This window comes from Panthera onca, chromosome B1, assembly GCF_046562875.1.
Source record: "Panthera onca isolate mPanOnc1 chromosome B1, mPanOnc1 haplotype 2, whole genome shotgun sequence".
NCBI lineage: Eukaryota > Metazoa > Chordata > Mammalia > Carnivora > Felidae > Panthera > Panthera onca.
The window spans coordinates 191,484,742-191,503,679 of record NC_138342.1 but is presented as its reverse complement, the minus strand read 5'-3'; the positions used below and the strand labels follow the sequence as shown (position 1 = coordinate 191,503,679).

General features: G+C 44.3%; 1 protein-coding gene and 1 long non-coding RNA gene across 15 annotated transcripts in view; one reads left to right on the top strand and one right to left on the bottom strand.

Annotated features, from left to right (window-relative positions):
* Positions 1-14,945: 14,945 nt before the first annotated feature.
* Positions 14,946-16,410, bottom strand: LOC132691503 (uncharacterized). The gene is made up of 4 exons (XR_009615824.3): positions 16,276-16,410; positions 15,959-16,052; positions 15,605-15,827; positions 14,946-15,400 (listed from the first exon to the last, which is right to left on the bottom strand). It is a non-coding gene; the product is annotated as an uncharacterized LOC132691503 (long non-coding RNA).
* A 183-nt stretch (positions 16,411-16,593) lies between these two features.
* TENM3 (teneurin transmembrane protein 3) overlaps positions 16,594-18,938 on the top strand; it is a 613,263-nt gene continuing 610,918 nt past the window's right edge. For all 14 annotated transcript variants that reach the window (XM_060652873.3, XM_060652872.3, XM_060652870.3 and 11 more), the window contains exon 1: positions 16,594-16,711. The gene's annotated coding sequence lies outside the window, so the exon portion shown is untranslated. The remainder of the gene's footprint in view (positions 16,712-18,938) is intronic.

Below are 18,938 nucleotides of genomic sequence, written 5' to 3'. Positions count from 1 at the left end.
ATGAACGCTTGAAATTGTTATTTGACAGTGGATTTTTGGCCATGGTCATCTTCGTAAACTGGTCTAATCCTTTCACCAACTCTCTGTTTCATGCATGTGTCGACATACATATAAAATCTAAAGGTGGTGGCGGATTGAGGAGCAGACAAAGGAATTACTTTCTACAATTTAATTCTTCACATATGGCATATCCATACGTGTAAAACTAATGCGCCCAGTACAACCAATATAATAATTTATCGGTCATTGCAGATTACTGCAAAATATGTTACTCGGTACTAATGCACATCCCTTATGAAGATCATCAAAATCAGTGAAGTGAGATCAGGCCATGACGCACTTCTTCCAATTTATATGTGGGTTGTTTTACTAAGTCCTTTCTAACATAACTCTCCCATCGTGAGACATTATATCCATAAAGGAGCAAAGATACCGCGCTCATTTTCTACTCCAGTTTCAGTTATTTACATTAAATCCCGCCTTTAGGAAGAGCTATGGGTAATAATTTTAGGGGTAATCTGTTACTGCATGATTAAATATAAAAGGAGACCATTCAGAGTCACAAGAATGGAAACTAACAGAATGCACAAGGGGTCAATAAGGATGTGTGTTTTTCTTTGCACTGTGATGATCTATTGCTATTCAGAACAATTGATTAGACAGGTTCATTATTGTTTTGCAACCACATATGAACCACTGTTATCCACATTTACTCCCTAAGGTGTTCTCATGGACAGTTTTTCAATGATTTGTAATTTCAAGGAGCAGCAAGCTTACAATTCACTCTGCTTAACTTTCCTGTCCTTTAAAGAGGATTACGAACTTCTGCACGCTAAAGGCCGTTGGAACAGCGACAGCCTTCCTGAAAATGTCTTATCGGAGTCACAAATATTTATCATCCCCAAACTATATCCAGTCCTTAAAACAGTGATTTCACTCTACCCTGCATAGATGATTGGAGAGAGAACCATCATTCTAGAACTGAAATCTTTTGCAACTTTAGCCTCAAGCCATCATTTAAAAATACGTGCTGATGGGTACGGTAATTTTGTTTAGAGAGATAGACAAAGGATGTGTGAAATCTGTTCTATTTGGGGCAATTTTATTTCAAATCTGTACAGACCTAAAGATTTGTCAAGTTCAATTTTTTTTTTCACACTGTAAAATAACTAACTTTTCTCAAAAACATATTCAAGCAACAAAAAAGAGGTTACCTATATGGAATTCTCATTCGTGTCATGTTCAGTTTTTTTTAAAGAGGTAATTCTCTTTTCTTAAGCTCAAGTTTGTATTCCTTTTCGTATATGATTTTGTGTTTATGTACAAAAGGTAAACTAACTTATAATCAGAACTGATTCTATTTCTCTTTCCGATAAAGAGGAAACAGGTGTCATTGTTAAGTCTTTGGGGTCTGGGATCAGGCTCATTAATCCTGGCTCTTCTGTGTACATTGGACAAATTGCTTACTATTCAACTTACTCATCTCTAAAATGAGAGAAATACTAGTAACTAGTTTTGAAGTTGCTCTATGGATTATGTGAGATAATGGAAGTTACATGCTGACCCCACTGTCTGAATACGTGCAGGCTCAGTGAGTCAGGAGGCAGAGGAAGAGGGGACCAGGTATACTAGTGATAATTAGAGTAAAGACAATAAAAAAAGACTTATTTTTAATGTTTTCCCCACTATTTGTTTTTTTTTTTTTTTTAATTTTAACATCTATTTATTATTGAGAGACAGAGAGAGACAGAGCATGAGCATAGGAGGGGGAGAGAGACGGGGAGACACAGAATCTGAAACAGGCTCCAGGCTCTGAGCTGTCAGCACAGAGCCTGACGCGGGGCTAGAACCCACAAACAGCGAGATCATGACCTGAGCTGAAGTGGGACGCTTAACGGACTGAGCCACCCAGCACCCCTCCCCACTATTTGTAATAAGGACTTTAAATTTGTAACATAAGGGAAAACAAGATCATATCCTTTGTATATTAATGCACTTTGTTAAAAGTCACCTCCTTCAGAGATGCTGGCCGGGTAGAAATAATGATATTCTTTAAAACTTAAGGGCCTTTAATGTGAGCCACACTTCTGAAAACTATCCTAGAACGGGATGCTGGCTTTTAAATGCATAGCTTCCAAATGAAGCTCTTATATTCTTTTCCCCCAGTTTTGCGGAGAAATACCCACTGTATATCACTGTGTGACTGTAAGGTATATAGCATGGCTTGATTTTATGTGCATATATTATAAAAGGATTACCACAATATGTTTAGTAACATTCATCTTCTAATGTAGATACCAGAAAAAGAAAAAAAAAGGAAAAAGGGAATTTTTTTTTCCCCTCGTGATGAGGACTGTTATGATTCCCATATATCATGCAGCACTGTTAGCCGTGGCCATTGTGTGTATCCATCTCTAGTCCTTATTTGTCCTACTCTCTGGAAGTCTGTACCTTTGACACCTTCCTCCAGTGTTGGGCACATAAATATTTATAATTCTTATATCTTCTTGACATCATTTATCGTTGTATAATGACCTTCGTTGTCTGTCTTTCCCACTTCTAAAGTGTATTTTGTCTGTTTTTGTCTGATAAAAGTATGGCTAACACCACTTTTTTTGGTGTTGTTTGTTGCCATTTGCTTGAAGTGTCTTTTTTCCACACCTTCACTCTAAGTCTATGTGTCTTTAAGGCTAAAGTATCTTGTGGGTAGCATATCTTGTTCTTTTGGTGTTTCTTAGTTTGTTTTGTTTTGTTTTTTATCCATTCTGTGTCTCCTAATTGTAAAATTTAATCCATTTGTGGCTAAAGTACTGACTGATAGGTGAAGACTTACTATAGCGATTTTGTTCATTGTTTTCTGGTTGTGGTGTAGATGCATTGTTCCTTATTATCCTGCTGTCTTTTTTGTGTGTTTTGATCTTTTTTTTTTTTTAACTTTTTTTTTTTAGCGTTTATTTATTTTTGAGACAGAGAGAGACAGAGCATGAACGGGGGAGGGGCAGAGAGAGAGGGAGACACAGAATCGGAAGCAGTCTCCAGGCTCTGAGCCATCAGCCCAGAGCCCGACGCGGGGCTCGAACTCACGGACCGTGAGATCGTGACCTGAGCTGAAGTCGGACGCTTAACTGACTGAGCCACCCAGGCTCCCCTGTGTTTTGATCTTTTATTGTCAGTATGCTTTGACTTCTTTATTGTGTCTTTTTGTATAATAACTATATGATTTTCCCTTGTGGTTACCATGAGGCCTACATAAAAATCTTGAACTTGTAATGTCCTACTTTGATAACAACTTCACATCAATAGTCACACTTTTACTTCTTCTCTTCTTCACATTTTAGGTTATTTGTGTTACAGTTCACATGTTATTTTTTTTTATTATTGTATAACTAATAACAGATTATTGTCATTATAATTATTGTATTACATTCTTTTTTAACTTTTAAACTAGTATACTAAGTGATTTATGCACCACCATTAATTACCATGTTGCACAATCTATTATGACTATATATTTATCAATACCTGGGAGATTTATGCTACCTTTTTGTGGTTTTATGATGTTAATTAAAGCATTCTCTTACTTCCACTCAAAGAAGTTTCTTTAGCATTTCCTGTAAGGCACATCTGGTGATAATGAACTTCCTCAGCTTTTGTTTGTTCCGGAAAGTCTTCATCCCTTCTTTGTTTCTGAAGGACAGCTTTTTCAGGTATACAATTCTTGGCTGACTTTTAATTTATTTCAATATTTTGAATATTTCATCCCATTCTCTCCTAGACTGAAAAGTTTCTGTTTAGAAATCCACCAGTAGATTTATGGGGTCTCCCTGTACATAAATTTTCTCTTTTTTCTTGCTGCTCTTAACATTCTTTCTTTGTCTTTGAGCTTTGACATTTTAAATATAATATGTCTCAGTGTAGCCCTATTTGTGTTCAAACTATTTGGGGTCTTTTGAGCTTCATGGGTCTGGATGTCAATTTCTCTCCCTAGGTTGAAAAACATCTCAGCCATTATTGCTTTAAATATACTTTCTATCCCTTTCTCTTCTTCTTCTGGAATTCCCATTATGTGAATATTGTACCTCTCCGTTGTGTCCCATGATCCATAAGCTTTCTTCACTCTTTTTCATTTTTTTCTAATTTTGCTCCTCTGCCTGGGTAATTTCTAATGTCCTGTCCTCCAGGTCACTGATTCTTTCTTCTGCATGGTCGAGTCTACCTTTGAAACTCTCTGTTGAATTCTTCAGTTCAGTTAATATATTTTTCAACTTTAGGATTTCTTTGTGTGTGTGTGTGTGTGTGTGTGTGTGTGTGTGTGTGTGTGTTTCAGATGGTTGCTCTTTCCTTGTTGAACTTTTCATTTTGTTCACGCATTGTTTTCCTAATATTGTTTAGTTGTCTCTCTGTGTTTCCTTATAATTCACTGAATTTCCTTGAGATGATTATTCTGAGTTCTTTGTCTGACATGCATTGGTCTCCATTTCTTTAGGGTTAATTATTGGAGCCTTACTGGCTTCCTTTGGTGGTGTCATATGTGCCTGATTTTTCATGATCTTTGATTCCTTACATTGGTTACCTGCACATTTGCATAATGGGGCTCCTCTTCCAGACTCTTTGCTTTGAAAGAGACAAAGCAGTCAGCTTAGTTTTAGATTCTAGGTGTGTCTGCTAGTAATACCCGTGGGCAGGTGGGGCCTGCTATTATGGTCTGTTTGGGGGCAAGGAACCATGTGAGCTCTGAGAAGGAAGGGTATGGGAATGTGCTACTGGCTGAGAACAGTTGGATAGCACTTCTGGGTTTCCTACCCAAATGAGGCTGAACAATGCGCTCCATGGTTTCCTAGATTCTCTGGTTGAGCTTATTAGATGGACTTAGCCTCACCCCTCTGCCTCCATGTTCTAGAATTCACTCAGTGAATTCACTCAGTGTCGTTAGTTATTCTTGTGAGGGAGAGTGAAGTCAGGAACTACCTGTGCCATCATCTTGGTGATGTTGTTCTACCAGCTCTTAATAAATAAATAAATAAATAAATAAATAAACAAGCAAACACACACACATACGTATGTATGTGTGTGTGTGTGTGTACATGTATATATATGTATATATGTATGTGTGTATATATATGTGTGTATACATATATTTCTGTTACAAGTTACACATGTTGAATCAGTTCTTATACCATATCACACAAAGAATTCTTTAATTTCCGGTAATAAATGGAACTAATACATACTTAAAGTTTCACTCAAAATCTGTATTTCTGCACTCATACATATGCTATTGAACAATGTAGTCAGCAAAAAATTGTACCCAATAATCCAACGACAGAAGAGAATTGAAAATTCTATTTGAATTTGCAACTTATTGATTTTACTACTGTTAGAAAGAAGGATTCAAGATCTAATTTTGAAGTGTCACTGAATTTTCAGCTGGAATTTCTTCATGCAGATATTCTCACTCCCTTAATTTTGTGAATTTTGGTTTCTTCCTTAAATGGGAATGTGTCACTTTTGAATATAATTCTACTACATTTATGTGCAACAGCCTCTCTTCAATGGGCTTATGATAAAAACTGAAATATCTGTTCGCTTCATGCAAAATACTTAGCCCAGGGCAATACTTCTCGAGCTTCCTGGTGAATAGGAATACTCTGGAAGGCTTGTTAAAAATGCTAATTTATTGGTTGCATCCTTGCAGATTCTGATTCCGTAGAGCTGGGGTAGGACCCAGGAATGTATATTTTATTAAGAACCGCCAGGTGATTCTGATACAGGTGGTCTAAAGGTCATAATTAGAACAATGTTGATCTAGGATTACCATAGATTTTGTCACCTGCTTATTATCAAGATAATATTCACATTTTACTGTAGAACCTCTTTATTATCAAAATATTCTTCAAAATATGATAAAGGTGAATTTCTAGGGAGTTTGAAAATAAATATTACTGGGGCACCTGGGTGGCTCAGTTGGTTGAGTATCTGACTTCGGCTCAGGTCATGATCTCGCGGTCCATGAGTTCAAGCCCCACACTGGGCTCCGTGCTGACAGCTCAGAGCCTGGAGCCTGCTTCGGATTCTGTGTCTCCCTCTCTCTCTGCCTTCCCCACCCCCTCAAAAATAAATAAACGCTAAAAATTTTTTAAAGGAGAAAATAAATATTACTCTTTCCTAGGCCTGATTTAAATATTGCCTCTAAGTAACACTCTAAACTCTTGGGGCAAGTTGCCAGTACTCGCTCATCAGTATAAATAGACCAAAGGTGAACACAGAACTCCATTAAACCAGGACTCTAACCTACAAATCTCACACACACTCTCTCTTCCTTCCGGCATCCTTGTAGTTTATCTTCAGTTTAAGCTGGTTCTCCCTTCTTCTCCCCTAACTCAGATTCTCTCTCTGCCAATTTCCTCCTTCTTTATAGACTCTTAGCTTATAATCTTCTCATGGCCTACTTTTTTTTTTTTTTTTTTTTCTGTTTTCTCCTAGATATCTTACCCAAGGATAAAAGAGGGGAAGGTACATCCTGGCCTTTCATAGATTTTATGGATTAAAAGTGGTGGATTTGGAGGCGAGGGCTAGGAAAAAAATTGTTAGGTAAACAGAGGGAGAAATTTGGATGGTCCCTCTGCCCAGCCGGGACTCCTCTCCCAGTCTGCATGAGAGAAGCCTGGCTTCTTACATTCTCCCTAAACCAAAGAAAACCCAGAGCTACATCTTCCTCAGGGAGATGAAAACTCAGATCATAATGTCCTGCCAGAACTTGCTTATCCCGATCTGAGTCCTGTCACCATTTCATGGCCTTCATCTACAGTTCTCCTCTCTTAGGGCTTTATCAAAGCAGGGTTTGCTGTTGTGATGTAGTGTGAGCCACGCACACTGAAGTTTCAGCCAAGAGAAAACCTAAAATGGTGCTAAAAATACCTTTGCCTGCCCAACTTAGGAAGCTCAAACTCTGAGTAGTGTATTTCACATGTCATCTTTGAAACAAACATATAAACAGATAAACATTTCCAAGTCCATGGAGATGATCGCTTAGCCTTCCAAATACAAACTCATGTGAGGTTGATCTAATTTACTTGTAAAATCTGGATTTGTGAATGATCCAATTTTAGCCTCTTAGGAAAATCAGTTTTGAGTCAAACAGAGTTGGAGTGAAAACAAAGATAGAGACAAAATACCAAAATCCATTGTGCGTTTAAATTTCCTGACGTCTTAAGGAACTCACGTGTCCCACTATCTCCATTTCAACTGGGACCATTTCAAGTGGTCCATGACAGACACCCTGTTATTTTGAGAAAATAATCTCTGAACATGAACTGCGTCATCAATGTGTGTGTTGAGAGTCGCATCGTCGATGATGGAAACAGCTTTTCTCTCCTGGCATTTTCAGACAGAAATATGACTTCTACAATCAGTCACACACACACACACACAGACACACACACACGCACGCACGCTCGTGTAGGCAAAATGTGAAACTCACCTCTCTGCTTACATGTGTTTAGTTGATATTTCACAGACAAGAGGTTTTGTTCGCCTGAACCCTAAATGATCTGTTAATGATTTGGGATTTTAAACAGTTCCCTCTGAAAGCTGGTTCTTGTAATCAAGTTTGACATGAAAATAGTACTGTCATTAAATTCAAGGAAATGCCATAGTTTAATGCTTAATCACATTACATTTAAGATAATTTGTATGTCATGAAGCTATATTTTGGAAACAGGAATTTGAACTTTACTACTGAGCAGACCATAGATCCTCATAGACTTTTAGCCTCAGAGCGCTTCGGTATTGAGATATAGTTTCAGGAAGTCGGTATGGAAAAAAAAAATACCTATTTATTAATTATACTTAAATGCTTTAGGGAATACGTACATGTAATTAAAATGCCAATGATGACAAATAATAGTGCCATGATTAATTTCTTGCCGTGCCTGTGTCTTTCTTTCAAGGGAAAATTCTTGCCCCTTCACCTGTCTCATGGACTCCCAGAAGTATTCCTAGCCCCCGATTGGAAGCATGTTAATATCGTTCTTTTTTCAAGCAGGTCTGAGTGTTTGTCTTACACAGTTTTGTGTGTGGGTGTTGTCTGGGTGATGGAAGGTAGGGATTAAGCTGGATTTCTTACAGGGTCAATTTACAGAGTAAATTCAGATAGGACCGAGCAGATGATTTACATTTTCAAGCTAAATCATTAAAATTATGGTGAGTAATGCACCTTACGACGATATTAACGTGCACCTAATAGGTCACCCACACCCACGGCAGAGTTTTCGTACTTCTTAGCAATTCCATTTACTTGACATAAATGGTTTTGTATGATTGCTCTAACCAATCATGACACCTTGAGCAAAACAACTGATGTCATTCAATAAGGAGTGACGATCCATTAAAGAGAAGCCCATTATGACTTTTTATACAGTCTACAATGCAAATGAGAACACTGTTTAAACGTAAAAATAGGAAAGAGAATCTGAAGGAGGCTAAGTATTTTCTAAACCAAAAAAAAGAAAAAGCTAGTCTTTACTCCTAAGAGTCTCAACATATTCTTCTTCAAAATATCGACTCAAAACTGCAGAATACTCCTTTGTCTTCCCAATGTAAGGATCCGGACTTTGCATGATGCATAGAAAGATCTTCCAGAAAGAACCCTCCCCGCCCCCCCCCCCCCCGCCCCACCACACACACACACACAACATTGTGTTAAACTTCTTCCAATTGTTCAGCTAATTCTTATGCTTCTCCAATTTTACTGGATATGATGTTTTTATTGGGGTTCAGGGAAGCATTGCTAATGACATCAGCAAGCTTTGTCATTTCTCACTGCCAGTTTTCTACCCAACTTACACTTTTGTCACTCAAACTGCCAGATCGCTCCAACAATTAATCTTAAAGCGCAGGAGCCGGGGACTTTTAAATGGACCCCTTCTTGGGATTTTGTGTTAAAAACAGAAAAGTTCCCATGAGTGAAGGGGGTAAGTGAGCTCCTCCAGCCCCTGCCGCTCCCCAGGGTCTCACTCTCCTCTGCCACCCCCAAAAAGGAATGAATTACATTTCTCTTCTTGTCCTTTAAATGAATAGCATAGTTTGGGTGAAATTATCGGGCAATTGCATGCGTTTTATGCAGATAATGCTATTTGATGAAAGCGGTGTTTTGATCTGCTAAGGATAATACAGATCCAGGGGTGGATTCATTGGTGAGAGTAAAGCTGTCTTCTGTGATAACTTCATCTCAGCATGAGGTCAGACGGGGAAAACTGGGTTGGGGGATTAAAAAATGACACAGTCAGAGCAGTATTCAGTTCCCTGCTGTGCTCCTGGCTGCACGCTATAGCCTATGTTTCTGATCTGTTATGGTATTGTCTGCCTTTCTCTCTCAGAGCAGAAAGAGATTGCTTAAAACTTTTCTTTTTTCAGCTAGAGGGATTAGTTCTGTGCAGCTTTTTTAATTAAAGAAACTGTATCTTTTTCAAGGCAATTTAAAGCTGCGAGGGAAGGACCATCAACATCCAGAACTTAGTACTATTATCTGTAGCAGAGTGTAAGCTCGAAATTTGGTATTCAAAAATAGGAGAGGGAAGCTCTAGAATTCTGTTGTGTTTTTAACCTCCAGCGACTGCTCAGATGCCTACATGAAGAATAGCAAACAAAGTATTTTGTAGAAGTCCTGAATATGTTTCCGTAAGTGGTAACTTCCAGCCGCTTTGCTTTTTAGCACAGCAGCGCTTGCTTAATTAAATCTTCATGATGATAGCGAAGTGTACTTGAAAATAGCGTAAGAGGAAATAGGTTTGACTGTATATCTTTTTCGTCACCCAGAGATCATTTTTAAGCATTTCCATTCTACTGGAAGTGATAACAGTAGGAATGTCTGCCTAATATGGGCAATTTGCATTTAAACAGTGCAAAGTACAACATTATGGTACTTTATCACATCGAACCTCCGCATTTGTGATAAGCGGTCATCATCTTTATTAATCTGAGGGGAGCAGGGATTGGATGTATCCAAAGTGATGATGAATTTGTCAGGAGGTATACATTTGAGTTGAATTTATAGCTCAATTTAACCCAGGTTAATGTCGAAAATCCTCAAATGTTTCAAATAAGGCCCATATGGTTATCCCTTTACAAAGCATACGGACTCTGCACTTCGGTTGCTACATACACATCTCCCACTAAATTCCATGCCAGATCAATTAGAAACAGTCCTCCTGAGCAGACAGGAACAAACAGAGATTGTTTCCCCAATACCAGCTGAACCCTTGTCTTGAAGAAATGAAAAACAGTCATCTCGGGCTCCACGTTTCTTACCATTAAAAGTCCAAAGGAAATTTCTTGAACAATAAGAGTGTCATGGCATCATCACACGTAACAGAAAATAGAGTGTCTGCATTTAATAGGTGCTTACTACCAACTTTTCCAAATTTCAAGGAACTGCTACATGTTACTGAAGAAGAGGAAAACAAAATAAGATCCGTTCGCTTTTCCCCATTATTTTTGCTTTTACTTCAAACTGTGTGTCTGAAAAAAGTCAACCAAGATCAGAAGTGAATTGATGTGGCTTGATATCATAACTAGAATTGTTTAACTATGTGCCATTAAAAAATGGATGGGCAGAAAAGTAGAAAAGCATACTTAATAAGTATACTTTTGAAGACAATTTTATTTATGGCATATCCTTTAAAAAAGTCAGAATGAAGATGATGAAAATATGTTATTCATACATTCATTCATTCATTCATTCAATGATGATTTATCAAGCACCTTCTGTATGGCAGCCCTTTATGCTGGACCCTGTGGTTTTAATTTTTAATGTTTATTTATTTTTGAGAGCGCGCGCGCGAGAGAGAGAGAGAGAGAGAGAGAGAGACAGAGTGTGAGTGGGGGAGGGGCAGGGAGAGAGAGACACAGACTCCAAAGCAGGCTCCAGGCTCTGAACTGTCAGCACAGAGCCCAATGTGGGACTCAAACCCACGAACCCATGAGCTCATGACCTGAGCGGAAGTCGGATGCTTAACTGACTGAGCCACCCAGGTGCCCCTCACCCACCCTGTGGTTTTAAAGGGGTATTGGAAAAGGCCCATATAATAAAACAGTGCCATTGTTTATTAGACGCAGAAAGTATGGTAGAGGCTCTTCCAAGGAAGGGAAGTGTCACTTATAGGTACTTTCATAAGTAGGGATCCCGGAGGCTGAGAGTACAGGACATCCGAGACTCAGGAGTTGGCCAAGGAAGGAGAGAGTGGAACACTTCTGGGAAATGAGATGTTTACTGGATTTGATATTGAATATGGTCACTTGATGCCTAGGTTTCCAATCTAGGTTTACTAGTTAACTTATAGAGTGGATCCCAAAATACCTAAACGACATCAGATTATTAACAAAATTGTCCTGTGTCATGAATTTCTAAGCCTTCCCAGCAGCTAGTACCCACCTTAAATACACTATATTTGGCATATACTGGATACCTTAAATATAGCATACATACTGCTTACTAAAAAGCTGCTCATAGAAGACATGACAGATTTTAAAGGGCACTCCATGGCAACGATTAATTATAAAGGTTTTATCTCGCCGTGTGGAATGCTGTGGCACGTTTTAGACACGTATGTGGGATTAAGCCAAGATTACAGGTGCCATGTGTGAAAAGATGCTTTTGTGTTCAGAATCCATCAAGGAACGGGGTTTTGTATGTGACTGAAGCAAGGCCGTGTCAGCAGTTGGGTCGGACTCCACAACTGCCTCGTCACCAAAGGTGGGAGCCACGCGTGGGCCCCGTTCATGCAGCGGGACACGCACTAATGTGCTGGTAAAGGATGGTCCCGTTTAAAGGGTGGTTTGTCCCATCACCAGTTCCCGGGTACATGCACATCGGGAGAGGCCTATCTGGCTCCAATTCAGGTACTGAAAGTGTATTTTCTACCACCAACAGTCGTTTAATTTTGTGACTTGGTCAGTGATCAAATCAGAATGTGTGTTTTATGGTTTCCCTCAGTGGAACGGCTCAGGGAAATAAGTTACTTGTTTTCGCAGGGGAAGAAACAACAAACACCTGATAATAACTCTGGAGCTACTTGAGAGACTTCCGCGTACAACTTAAGTTCTAGTGCTGTAAATTGTCCCAGATTCATTGTTTTCGTCGTGCAAAGTGATTTGTTTAACCACCCTGCTCCCAGTGCCCAGGACTCCTGCTTTCCTCCTGACAGCCAGCTTTCAGCCTGGGTTTTAAGCTCATCACGTATTGTTCTCAGCTGAGGCACAACCTCCTTTGGAAGTATATAGATTACTGGCTTTCCTGATCTTTTCAAAGGGTCAGCAGGAAGGTCTAAGTGTCTAAACTATGGCTCCCTCAGCCCTTGCCTCCCTTCCTTATCAGTGCCTTGAGCCCCTCGGGTGGGAGAAGTCCAGTCCGATTTGAGCCCACGGTCGGGCCATCTAGCCTCAGTTCCCTGGAGCAAATGTAGTAATCGCAAAGAGTGGCTATGAAGTGAGCGGTTGCCCAAGAGGCTCCGCGGAGAACAGAACGGAGAACGTCACACCTGCCTGACCCGGTGCTCCCCCCCTCTGCACGCCTGAAAGCCCCGCATGTCAGAAGAGGAAGTGGCCCCACGGGAGGGCGGGGGACAGCTGCCACCCAGCCTCTGCAGCTCCAGGCTGGACCCTTAGGAACCGGAGGGAAAAAACTGATGGCCCCCAGCCCCCCAAAACATCAGGCTCCAGGGAAGGCCCACGTGACGCTGCTAAAATGGATAAGTACCGCCTTCAAGTGGGTGACCCTCAACTGAGGTGGGGAGTTGTGGAGCAGCAGATCCAAAGGGGGTCGGCCCTTTCTCTTCCTGGCCAGCATAGTGGAAAGGTATGCAAGGGCCGCAGGCAGGCTTTTCCAGGGGTGGGGGGGGGGGGGGGCTGCAAAGGGAGCTCCGCAACCTTTTTTTTTGTTTTTTCTTTCGGTGAGCTGCGTATCCTTGTGACAAGGGGACCCCACGGGAGGGCGATGCCACGGCTCAGGCCCCATTATCCCGGACGCGACCGGCCGCGTTAAGGCGGCAAAGTCACCAGCCGCGCCCGGCAGAGTTTGCTGTGAGCGGCCAGAGGCTTGCAAAACAGACAGCCACGTCTTGCATTTCTTCTCCCGCTCGGGGTTTTTTTATTGCAGCCCAGGGCACTGCGTGATCTACCCACCACCCCCGCCCTCCCATGACAGCAGCTCAGCGAGGCAAAAAGCCTGATGGTCACGTAGCAAGCTGCCTCTCCGCTTTCCAAGGATGCATTTGGAGGAGAAAGCGAGCGGTATAGTTGGGCAGTGTGCAACATCAGCTTTTCCTAACGACCTCCGATGATGGAACTTCTTTGTTAGTGAGGGGGGCAAAAAAGCCCGCGAAGCCTCAAACTTAACACACATGAACTGCCTGGATTTCGGGCTTCGTCTCACACACGCAACGGTCGCGGAGGAAGCCTGCGCGTTTTGTCCACCAGTGATGCTTAGCATAGAGTGCACGGGGCTGTGCGAATGAATTCTAGAGTATTTTGTCTGTATCGTGGGCAATTAGTGGGAATGCTCGGCGTCACATACTGAAAAACTTTGAATATCATGTAACAGGGAGCTGGGCTAGAGACAAGCTTCAAGATTTATTACCATTTCTAAATTTTATGAGTTCTATTGTTTCCTATGCTCATTACCAGCTTTAGCTATAATAAGGGCTGAAAAGAGAAAAGAGCTGAAAAGAAGGAACACGCCGCTCCCCGACCTCACCTCCTACCAGCAATTTGGTTTTGTTCTGGCCTCTTTCTGAGGTGTCTTACTTCCGTGTGTGTGTGTGTGTGTGTGTGTGTGTGTGTGTGTGTGTGTGTATTCCTGGATAGTAAAGTACAAAAGAGCTAGGGGGAGGGTTACATGGACACTTTGGAAAGTTTCGAACACTTGAAATGTTTTTGTGGGAACTGGGCCACAAATGTGATTTATGAAACACCCTACCAGTCTCCTTACTATTACATCAGGGATGCAAACTTTAAGTAGTTATCTGGGGCAGATCTTCACAATTCGAAAGTTTTCTTAAGAAAAGGAGAATGGCTACAATGAGAGGGTAATAATCATTCATTCCCATCCTCCCCTCCCCACCCCCCTCCCCGCCTTGTTTTTTTTCAAGTGTGAAACACACAAGGCAGGAAAGAGACTGATCCACTCTAGGCTGACTCTAGATCCCTGCCGCGTGTATGTGCTTGTGCGCCCCGGGAGTGGGGCCGTGCTGATCACGCATTACATTACTTTTAGGTGCGTTTGGTCATTTAGCAACTTCGGGAACTCAGAAGCACTGGGCACACTAATTCAAGTTCAGGGATTCTCCTTGTCAGTTCTACCCAAAACTTTGGAGAAACTCTATCATGAAGCCTCAGGCTTTCCTGGCGGGGGGGGGGGGGGGGGGGGGGGCGCATTACTCTTGTTTTCAGAGTGCTTACTCTGTTTTTTGGTCTGCACGTAGTTACAAATGTGCGTGTTATTTCCTTCAAGCGCGAGTCTGGTTAGGTGCAGGTCGTTGCAGTCCTCTGCTCTGAAGTTGAAAGTGGAAGATGGAATGAGAAGGCTCGGAGCTCACTAGGTTCCTCTGCCAGGCTTCCTGGGTCAGCTTTGCCAGCGGCCCATTGAGGCCTGGGACACTAATTCTCAGCCACACCCTGGAGGAGTGGTAGGATGCCCCCAGAGGAGCCAGGCGCGCTCATCCTCCCCAAGCGCGCGCGCCCCAGCGCGGCTGCAGGCGGGTGCGGAACAGGTTCCAGAAGGACGGAGAGCCAGAAAGCAGCTCTTCGAAAGTCGAGGATTGGGTGTTTCGAAACTCCGGAACAGCCGGAACTTAGGTCCGCCTCGGTGGGCTTCCTTTACGCCCGGGAGACTGGGGCTGGGGAGCCGGGAGCGAGGGTGTTGCAGGGAACTTAAGGGAGTACAAAGTGACAGTGTCTCCTGGAGAGCAGTAAACTTTTATTTTCCTCCCACATCACACAGAGTGGAAGCAGGGGAGAACTGGGGAGGGGGGCGGCGTCGGAGAATGCGGGGCGTGGAGCCTTTGGAGGACTCCAGAATCCGTCCCCACCGGCCAGCGCGCGCTTGTTGGGGCGGTCTTGCTGCTTGAACCACAGGGCGGACACTTGTTCTCCGCCGCCGGTGCCGAGTTGGGGCTCGTGTATAACCCCTTCTCGCGTGCGAAGGTCATTTGCGCTTTTCAGTCTGGGACGAGAGGACAGTCTGGAGGGGAAGGCGCAGGTCATTTTCAGATCCTCTTGTAAAGGACGGGCCGCCTACCGGGAGTGGAAATCCTTAATTACACCCTTCTGCCTCGGAATCCATCTTCCCGGCAGTGTCTTGCACTCCTACCTCCTCGGGTGACTCAGCTGACCTGAAATGCCCACCCTATGAAAGATCAAGAAAAGTAGTTTTCTAAGAAGGTTAGAGGTTTGATTACACACAGAAGTGTTTCCACTTCGGTCCAAAGCAATTACCCGCCCCTTCCCCCCTCCCCGACCCCGCTCCCCGTGCGCGCGCGCGCGCGCGCGTGGCCGGGAGAAGAAAAGGACAGACCCCTCCGCCCCCCCCCCCACCCCCGCACGCACAAACCCCCGCACTTTGTAGGTGCGTGTGAATTTCAAATGGCGCTGGGAGTTCATTACTGTTTGCAATCAGCGGCGGGCAGACCCCTCATCAGAGCCGAAAGCCTGCAAGAGCCATTCATCAGCGTGAAGTGTTATTCATGGATGACCCCTAAATCACGGCAAGAGTAGTAGAGGCACTGATTGGTCACAGCATGGGAGCCTCGGAGCTTTCCCGTACCCGACGCGGCCTGGAGGAGGGGAGAAGGGAGGGGCGGCGAACGTGGTTCAGTCCGGCAAATCCCATTTGACAGAAAAAGGCAGTAAACGGGGAATCTCTTTTTTTTTTTTTTTGAATTAAGAAGAAGAAGAAATAAAGTACCTGTCATCTTGACAAGTGGCGGAGCGGAGGAGTCCAGGATTATAAATGATCACAGCCCGGTCCAGCTCGCCCCGTGATTGGGCTCTCCCGCGATCTGCACCGGGGGAAGCGCATGGTAGGCTCGCCTCCTCTGGCACACACACCCGCGCGCGCACACACACATACACACACACACACACACACACACACGCACACGCACACACACGGACACGTGTACGCGCCTGGTCTCGGGCACACTCGGCCCGGCGCGTCCCCCCGTCGCACAATTAAGGTCCTGGATGCCGCTCCCTGGCACCGCGCCCCGCTCGCCTCCTCACCTTTCCCGCTCCCTCTTCCTCCTCCCTCGCCGCCAGCCGTCCTCCGGCTCCCCCCGCCGAAAACCGAAAACTCCGGCCCGGCCTCTCCGGCCGAGCCGGAGGCTTCCAGGGGGCCGGCGGGAAGGGAGAGGGGGAGAGCGCGGGGGAGGAAAAGAAAGTGAACTCATTGGCGCTCCGGCGCGCGCTGCCCTCCCCTCGCCGCGTCCCTCGCCCGCCGCGGCCGGGCGGTGGGCAGGGAAGGAAGTTGTAACACTTGCTGTCCTCTCCCCCTCCCGGCCCCCCTCCCCCAGCTCCCACGCTCCGCTCCCTCGGCGGGGCCCCCTCCCCCGCGCCCGGCTCCTTTGAATTTGGCCAAGTGCTGTGTGTGCGCGCTGCTCGGGTGGACGCGGCGGCTGCGGCCGGGGAGCGAGCCGGCGGCGCGGGCGAGCCGAGCGCGGTAAGTGCGGCGCCGCCGCCGGCGCGCCCTCCTTCCTTTCTGGGGTCCTAGTGCCCGGGCCGCGGCGCCGGGAGCGGGAGGGCGGGCGGGCGGCAGCCGGCGCGGAGCGCGGCGCGTTTCCCCGCGCGGCTCTGGGAGGCGGCAGCAGGTTGGCCAGTCCGGGTGGCCCGGGAGCATCTCCTCCGCGCGCGGTCGCCCCCGGGTCTGGCCTCCCCGCGCCCGGGCTCCCCGTCCCCGCCCCTCCCTCGCGTCTGACACCTCCGGCTGCCTGCTCAGGTGGGAACTTCGCCGGTGCGTGTCGCCGGAGGAGCTGGGCACGGCGCTCCGGGTCCGGGGAGCCCCGGGCTCGCGGGCTCCCCGAGAAAGGCAGCCCAGAGGCTGGGCGCTCCGTGGGGGCAGGGAGTCTTGCTCTGGTCGGGGTGATCCCCAGTTCTGTGGCGCGTCCTCCGAGAAGGTATCTGAGAAGATCCTTGGGGGGGCCTCCAGCGAGCGGGAAGCCCTGAAAATGTCACCAGTTTCCGGGGAAGTGGAAAGGAGGCTTCTCCAACTACCGGGGAGCCAAGTTGGGAAGGAAAGAAGGACGGAAACGAGGGGCTGGGGTGGCGTGGGGAGTGCTAGCTGTCGACTGAAACTTCATCCGGAAACTCTGGATGGGGCTGGAAACAAACAAATAGCCTGAACTGGGCATTTAAAAAATGCAGGCTGTATCGCACGATCGCAGGCTGTATCGTGTTTTGCAACCAGTTAGAAGGAGCGTCAGATATTTTAGATTGAGGTGGGTTGTGTCTGATCTCTGCCGAACACCTTATTAATGCATTTTGGATTCCATTCTTACTGCCTCACCTTTAAAATAGTTGTGACGGTAACCTGCTACTAATGCTTATCGAGGAGAAAGGGTCACAGGTAATTCTACCTCATCATACAGCAGGTACATTTGTTTTCTGTAGTCCTTATAATTTAAAGCTAGAGAAAAGTTTCCGGGTACTTTTGGGTAAGTGCAATGGAGGTGAAAGGGTGAGAGCTGTCCAGGCACTTTTTCCAGGGCCCCAGACAGCTGGGATTCCGGAGAGCAGCACTGTCCCTTCATCGTGCTCTTACTTCTTATCTTCTGACAATGTATTTGTCACACATTTGTAGGCTCTGGCAGAATCCACTGGGTGGTCTTCTCAGTAGAAATAGAAATATGTTCACGCATTACCTTTCCTTTCTGTTGTCAAAAGGAAAACAAAAAAACAAGGTAGGACTGGCATCTTTGGAAAGCTTGGAGGAGTACCCCCAAAAGGTAGTATTGCAACAGAACACAACTTGGGCTTTGATTCCTTCAGTGAATTTGGTTAAAATACGCTGTGTACCCTTCTCCACCCAGTTGCCTACCTGGAAAGGTATCTGTGGTCTGTCTAGTATATCAGGAACAGAGTTTAGAATTAAGAGCAACTGCATAATTAGAATTCATTCTAGATTTTAATATTTCAGTTGAAACAAAAAATTTACAAATACACCCACCACCTTACTTTGTGTACTCCTGAGTACGTTCTGAATTATCTAAAGCTTCTAGCTTTTGTTTCTTAACATAGGAAATTCTTGCAAGAGCCGTGAAACTTTCGATTTGTGATTCTAAATGCAGAGCAAATATTTAATTCTTGCTCTAAGAGTGAGAGGTTAGTTCAGTAATAAGACTTGCTAATCTCACTTTAAAATGTCATGGCATTCACAAATTACTCCTAAATTCTTCAAAGATAGGAGTTTATAATGAGTTTAGTTATTTTGTATTTTAGGATTCTACTGTCCCTCTCTTCCTGTTGCATTTTCCCGAACAATTTGCCTTTCTTCTTATTTGCATTTGACTATTCCTCTTTACTCAAAGGTACTGTTTTTTGCTAGTGGTACATATATTTTCTTGTAGACAGTTTAAAAAAGAATATCTATTATGAGGGAAAGTAATTCCTTTAAGTAAGACAGGTATATTTTTACATATACTACCCAATTTTTATGAAATGTATTTATATATACTAATCACAATCCCAGGGTTCATATATTTGAAGAATTTATTAGTATCCTGTGCCAATAGCATCAATGTCAGCAACTCAGAGACAGGGAATATCAACCCTAATGAAGATTTCTTAATTACGTAAAATAAAGCAGATAAAATTATAGTAGAATTCTGACTGTCCCCCCCCCCCCCCCCACCTTGAACCACTTTGCACGGCTGGGTTTATTTTCTAGGAAG